This window comes from Asparagus officinalis, chromosome 4 (genome assembly GCF_001876935.1).
Source record: "Asparagus officinalis chromosome 4, Aspof.V1, whole genome shotgun sequence".
Classification (NCBI taxonomy): Eukaryota; Viridiplantae; Streptophyta; class Magnoliopsida; order Asparagales; family Asparagaceae; genus Asparagus; species Asparagus officinalis.
In genome coordinates this window covers 121379598-121387325 of record NC_033797.1, presented here as the reverse complement: position 1 = coordinate 121387325, position 7728 = coordinate 121379598, and the positions used below count along the sequence as shown (strand labels likewise).

The window sequence follows — 7728 nt, the reverse complement described above, 5'->3', positions numbered from 1 at the left end:
TTTATGTAATGTTTATTTTGATTTTAGATAGAGGCGTTGAGGAAGTCATTACTTGTTTTCAATTATAAGTACCCATTTGCGTTATGAGTAGTCCAGTTATAACTTTAAGCAAAACATCTGACTTGAAAGATGAGAGTAACTGAGGCTCATATCTGAGTGAAACTTCAACTAATCTGGGAACTGATGTTGCTTAATGTAAGCTGCTCCTCTCATTTACTTCCATAAACATGACTACAAGAATTCTGTAGATCCAGGTATAATTTTTCTTTGTTGTTCGTAATTACCCAAAATTATCATGTCATTGATAAGAAATTTCAAGCGGTGGATCTAATTAGTTGTGCCTATGCCATAGGCTGTAAATAAATAAATACTCTAATACTTTCGAATCCTGGAAACAATTTTACTACAGTGTGGTTATAAACTTGCATCATTAGTATATAATTTCTCGACGTTTGTAACACATTGATAATTGTTTCAGGGCGATGAGAGGACAATGAATGTTGAAACAGATGATGTGCTATTGATAATTGTTTCAGGGCGATGAGAGGACAATGAATGTTGAAACAGATGATGTGCTACCCATTGGACTAAGTGAAAATGATACCAATGAATGTTGAAACAGATGATGTGCTACCCATTGGACTAAGTGAAAATGATACCCAAAATCTCATGGATCTTGGTGGTGAATTGCCTATAGCTCTTGTAGGCCCGAATGAGAAGACTTTCATAGGAGAGGCGCCATACGAAGGAAAAGAATTTGCTACATTGGAGGAGGCATACAACTATTACAATTCTTATGCCAAAAAAATGGGTTTTGGAATCCGTAAGGAAACTGCTGATAAGTCAAGAAAGACAAGAGAAATTATTTCTCAAGTTTTTGTTTGTAACAAGGCAGGGAGAAAAAGGTTATCAGATAAGAGAGATTGTGGGAAACTTGTCAATCGCCGTCCAGATACTAGAGTGGATTGTCCCGCAAGAATGAAGATTAAGTTGACTTCCTCTAAGACATGGATTGTAACGAAGTTTGAGGCAGAGCACCCAACCCATCTATTATCGAGCCCTGATAAAGTGTTTAATCATTATTCCCACAGGCAAAGCCATCGCTCGAAGACTTGCAAGTTAGAAGACAGTTGATGCTCTTCATATTTGGATCTCCTCAACTATTTTGTGTTCTTTATTTGGTTCCCAGTTAGAAGACAGTTTGTTGATTGTGCATGTTTAATGGATGTATGCAGGGTTGATATTCATGTTCTGTATTTGTACATGTTCTGTATTTGTCACAGTGCCGCTTTCAGACAGGACTTGATTCTATCAGGTTGTTAAAGAAAGGTAAGGAACTTGTTGATGTGCCAGGCAAGAAAAATGTTCCGTAAGGTTGATAGAAATTGATAGAGAACTATCAAGCATGTGATATCTTCATTGAAGTTTACATGAAGTAAGCTTGCTAGCAATTTCTCAAAAAAGAAAACTATGCTAATTGAATTTCTCAGTTCCGATTCAAGCATGTGATACTGATACTAGTTGATCCAAAGGTTTTATGCCCTTGTTTTTGTGAAAGCTTCGACACTTTTGTGAAAGCTGGTGACAGTGATTCAAGCATGTGATACTGAAAGCTGGTTACGATCATTTACTCACTCAAATAAATGATAACAACGCCACATTGTTATTATTCTCCCACAGCAGCAAATAAAAGATAACCACCCAAACCAAACAAACGGCTCACAAAGCAAAACCCAACACATCGTTATTATTCTCCCACAGCAGCAAATAAAAGATAACCACCCAAACCAAACAAACGGCTCACAAAGCAAAACCCAACAAAACAAACAAGATCAATCCCTCTTCCTCTCCCTGTAGGCCTTAGCCTGGAAATTGAGAAACAAAACAAGCAAGCTCATGATTGATTACAAAATGAACCAGTTATGTACTAATCAGAGCACAAAATGACCACAAATAAACTAACATTTGAGGACAAACTGACTTCAAGCATTGTGAAAATTGAGTTCAAACTAAGTACAAAATGACCCAAGTTATACAAGCTTATCCTCACATAGAAGAATCATCCACAAATCACATCACATACAAGAAGACAGTTTGTTGAAATTGAACTGGTGTCAGGACATGCCTTGAGCTGGATGCTGGATCACGAGCGATAGTGTGCTTCTCCCATTCAAGCAAAACCTCTTCGTATATTTCAAACCCTTTGTAGGAAATCCCCTTTCTCATGAACCTATCAGCATATAGACCTCATGAATTTCCTCATTTTATAATAAATTTATAACAAACAATTACTTTGAGCAGGAACTGGAGAAACAGAGCATTAACCACGCTCAGGCTTGCACATGCACCTTATCTCCTTTTAACAAGCGAAACTACTAAAAGAAATAATTTGAATCATAACCATGTGAAACGGATGAAGATAGCAACCTTTGTTTTCCACAGAAAAGCCAGCTATTTTCTCCTGCTTTATCTTATTTCTTTGCTTACAACGGGAACTCTGCAGTATCAGAACAAAAATGTAGAGAACCGTAAGTGTACACTGATTTGATGCACAACAGCTGTATCGGTGACGTGTGAACAAAAACATAATAAACATGTGTCATGTTACACATAATAAGTAAAAGAAACTAAAAATCAAGCTCAGGTCACACAACAATGTTCTTAACAATACTTCTAGGAACAACAACGGAATTGATACACTACAGTGATGTTGGTGATCGATTTGAATGAAACACAACAAATTATGACTTCTGCTGTTTTCTCAAAAAAATTATGACTTCTGTTAAGAAGAAAATGGATATGATAAAACCAAAATGCTACTTAAAACATTAGCTAATATTGCTGAAATATACTTGCAGCTTATATAAATACACAAGTACATTCGAGAAATATTAAAAAAGAGGGACAATAAGGAGTAGCATAACATTCACATGGTTCAATCTTCGGCTCCATCCATACCAAAATTTCAGAGAGCCAAAATCTATACAGAATGTAACCTGTCAACGAAAGTGATTGAGCATATACACAATTCAATCCAGGGGATGGAAATTAGCAGCTACCAACATAAGAACATCCTAATATCTCAATTTGTGTGTAAACCAAACATCAAATTTCAATAGTATTTCTGTACTCATGAAACAATTTCTAAGTCTCAGTCTGAACACATTCTAAATCGCAGACACAATGCAAAAGGTACTGAGAAAAAAAGATTGAAAAAAAGATAATCAGACTTTACCTCAATTAGAAACCATATCAGCCATTGACAAGCATGATCTTTAATCACCTTCAAACTCCTGAAAGATTAAAAAAAAGATAATCAGACTTTACCTTATCTTGGCGTCGATGCCGGCGTCGACAGCGGGAGGCGGGAGGAGGCGGGAGGGAGAGGCGTAGACAGCGGGAGGCGGGAGGAGGAGGGAGGAATCACGGCGGGAGGAGTAGACAGCGGGAGAGGCGTAGACAGCGGGAGGCGGAAGGGGGGCGTCGGCGTCGGTCTTGGACAGCGGGAGGCGGAAGGGGGTCGGTCTCCGACAAAGCGGGGAGCGCGCGGAGGAGGAGGGCGTGCGTCGGAGAGGGTAGACAGCGGTCCGGATGCAGAAGGGGGGCGACGGGCTTCTGTCCGGGATCATCACCCCCTCGTATCAGACCGCGGTCTCGACGGGAGAAGGGAGGCTGATCACCCGGCGTAGTCGCCGTCTGAGAGCGCGGGAGTAAATCAGTGAGGGTGGGTTTTCGCGGTGGTGATCGCGCCCGGTGCGGGAATTTGGGGGGAAGAGAGAGCCAGTAGCGATGTCGTCAGAGAGCGGGGGGTAGGACGAAAATTGATAATGGCGGTAGTGAATTTGGGGGGGGAGGAGCGGAGATGAGAGAGAGCGCTCACGAGCTGGGGGCGTTGGCTTTTTTTCGACAGCTCATCAAGAGCCTTGCGGTCCCACGCAGATCCAAAGCCAAGGGGGTTTTGCAAAATAACATCAGGAATTGAGTAAACCACCTAAAAACGGTAATTTAGTTGGGCTGAGATCTGGCCACTATCCCAGCGCATTTAGGGGCGAAACCGTCCTCTCCTATGTCAATGACCCTCCCATTTTAATCTCATATATATATATATATATATTATTATATATATATATATATATAATAAATATATAATATATTTATATATTATATATAATATTATATATATTATATATATATATTATATATATTATATATATAGGATATATATATATATATATATATATATATATATATATATATATATATGTATTATACATGAAAAATACATCTTCTCATCTGTGATCCAAACCCTAGCAGCCCCTCTCCTCTTCTCTCAAACCCTAGCTCTAAATTTATGATTTCGGGGAAGTCTTGTGAGGCGAGAAGCGAGGAGAAGGCGAGATTTACAGCTTTTTGCGACGGGGGATCGCTTCCTGATTGTTTCAGAGGGTTGTACATGTGATAAGGCAAGTCACCTCTATCGAAACATTTTTCTTAGTTTAAAAATAAAGTTTTTACGTGATATTTGCAATTAATCTCACGCTTAGGATTAATCTAATGTGTTAGAACCTAATTTGTGATGTGATATCTTAAACTCATGAATAAAACAATAGAGTAAGTCAGAAATTTTCATTTTTATATGATCATGATCATTAGAGTTAATCTTAATATGTTAATTATAATTTAATTTTAGTTTATATGCACTAATTTATCGAAATAAACATAAATTTAGTTAATTTACATGTTAAACCTTAGATCCATGAGTTCATATTGGTTTCATCTTATTTAAACAAACCCCTAGTTAAGTAATCATGATTATTGAATCAAGTTTTATTCATATAAGTTAATAAAAACTCGAGCTTTGAAGAAAAATCAAGTAAAAACCCGAATCTGTAAATTTTGGTCTATTCAGTCGACTGATGTTGCCATCAGTCGACTGACGGGAGGTCATCAGTCGACTGACGGGAGGTCATCAGTCGACTGATGGACAACATCAGTCGACTGATGGACAACATCTGTGTGTGATTTGTGTGACCTCAGCTTATCAGTCGACTGAAGCTTTTGTCGGCCAATTGATGAACCTCAATATTATGATGTTTGACCCTTTTACATGTGGATTCAATGTATGAGCGCACAGTGTAAGTCGTGCGATGTTCTATACACATATTTTGAGGAATACACATACGAAGATTGAGTACGTACAAATCTATTGTTTGAGATAGCTAAATAGTTTGCACTCGTTACGAGTAACGATTAGTGTAGTTAGCTTTTATTGAAGATGCTGAGTGGGGTTAGTTTGGGCCTGCAATGAGACCGCAGATGGACTACACTCTGACTACGTTAGTCAGGACTACAATGAGACTGTGATGGACTTCACTCCTTTATGTATTTTTGGTCCACACGAGCGTGCATAGAGGTCGTTGAACCTATGATTTTGGTCCGCATGGTTTTTCGTAGAGGTTGATATACCAATTTATCGATCTGCACGGGGGTGCGATGAGTTGATATACTATTTATCTGTCCGCACGGGGGTGCAATGAGTTAAAGAATTCCAGAGAAGGACAATTTGATAAAATTGATGATAACCTAAGTGTAGGCGAATATTAACACTCGTTCGATATGATCTATTGTGAAGGTATTTCACAACTTTGGTACACGAAATAGTGTATTGGTATATGTTTTGTCCACTAAGGGTCGTATGAGAAGTTTGATGACATTTTGTTTGGAGATGATTGATGTATTTCTTTTTTTATTGTTCTCCTTTATTGTTTTATTCTTAGTTGGAATTTATATCTAGAAATTTACGACTTGAGACACATGGTATATATATGAGGGTTTCCTTGTTTGGATTATTTTGCTCGACGTACCAGTCTTGTAAACATAAATTCTATATAGTACAGGATAAAATGATCTAGGTAGACTATGCACTTATAGGTAAGCCTCCATCATACTTAGTAGCTCTTCCCCTGGGGGTGGATAAAGATGATCTTGCTAGCACTCTAGCGCTGTTGATTTCACTTCTTTTCAGGTAGCAGAACAGAGTTTCAAAGAGCCGTAGGTTGACGAACTTTCAGCATAGTCACCGTCAATTATTTTTAGTAGTTTATGCTCCACAGATGTTTACTTTTGTTTCTAGTTGATTATTAGACCTGCATTTCATTTTGAGGGCTGAGAGAACTTATGTACTTTTTAGTTGACTCTGTGTATCGAGATATTTTATATTTATTCTAGTAGCAGTTGTATTTTATTTTGTTTTATTTGGGATATGATTATATTATTGGATATCTCTTCATTTAATCTTGTTCATTTCATTATTACCTTTATCTTGCATGTTTTGTATCTACACTTATTGTTATTTCCACTAGAAAAATATTATTGTGATGGTGTAAACGTGTTTTTACACAATGTGGGTGCACGGCAGGTTTGACATCCTTGGGTTCACCTTGGACTGTAGCCTTGTGTGAAATCAGGGACGCTACAGTTGGTATCAGAGCTCTAGTTCCAGCATTCTTAGGATCATCCTGTGTCGAGTCGTGGAGCTAGCATAGAGTTTCCTAGGAATCATGTATAGAGTCTTCTAGGAATTCCTAGAATGAGTGAGAATGTTATATACGTATATCTCAAAAAATTCAAAAAATTTATGACTATCTTACTTTGATTGAAAAAAAGTATTTGCATGAATGGTATATGATACGACTTTCCTATTGCTATATGTTATGTTATATATGCTTGAGATCTCATTTACTATGTCTTATAAGCTCTAATCCTGAAATTATAGACGTTAAGAAGAGCAGGGCAAGCTGATTCAGAGCCTAAGCCATAGCAGGCTCCACAGTACTTGATTAATATCATAGCGCAAATTACAGTTATAATAGCAGCCCTAGAGGAGCAAATGGCCAACAAGATTCTACCAGTAATATCATCATCTGAAGTTCCACCACCAGTCGTATCAACCGAGCCTATTACAAAGGCGTCATCAGGAGCTATGCCAACCCCAGCTACCATTGGAGTCATAAGACAAGAAGTAAGCCCTGGACAGTCTGGAGATAAGGGTAAGAACAAGAGAACATGAAATTACCCTAGAGGAGGGTGAATAGGGTATATGCTAATCTAATCTGATATTAATGCCAAATTAAAATATGTTAACAATTATCCTAGCAATTATGATATACAACAAATTATATACAAGGATATGTAATTAAAACAAGGGTGATATAAATATGAGATAATGGTGATATAGAAAGCAATAAGCAATGAGCATAAATACTACGCTAAGGCAAACTCAAACACACAATATGATCATGGAGTTCAGTCACCCTCGATCTACGTCTTCTGTGACGCCCCAAGGTTCACACAAGGCTGCAGTCCAAGGTGAAACCCGGATTGTCAAACCTGTCAAGCACCAAACACCATGCTGCGATATGTTTCACCATCACAGTCACTATCTCTCTAGTAGAAACAACAAATAGGTGAAGGTACAAATAGGCAAATAATAAAAATAGTACAAAATCAGATATGCACAGAAGAGGTATATCAACAAATGATCCCAACTGAAATAGAATGAAGATATCTTTGAGTCAGAAATACATTTCAACACAACGAGTCAGATGAAATCTCACTAAGGAACTCAACCTCTACAAAAATGAATACAACTCTAAAATCTGAACAATGAACATAAGTATATAGTGGAGCTTCAACTGCTAAAACCGTGCGATGGCGACTAAGCTAGAA

General features: G+C 37.9%; 1 long non-coding RNA gene across 1 annotated transcript; it reads right to left on the bottom strand.

The window, feature by feature from the left end:
- LOC109836115 lies at positions 1873–3517 on the bottom strand. Its single transcript, XR_002245838.1, has 2 exons — positions 3236–3517; positions 1873–2497 (listed from the first exon to the last, which is right to left on the bottom strand). It is a non-coding gene; the product is annotated as an uncharacterized LOC109836115 (long non-coding RNA).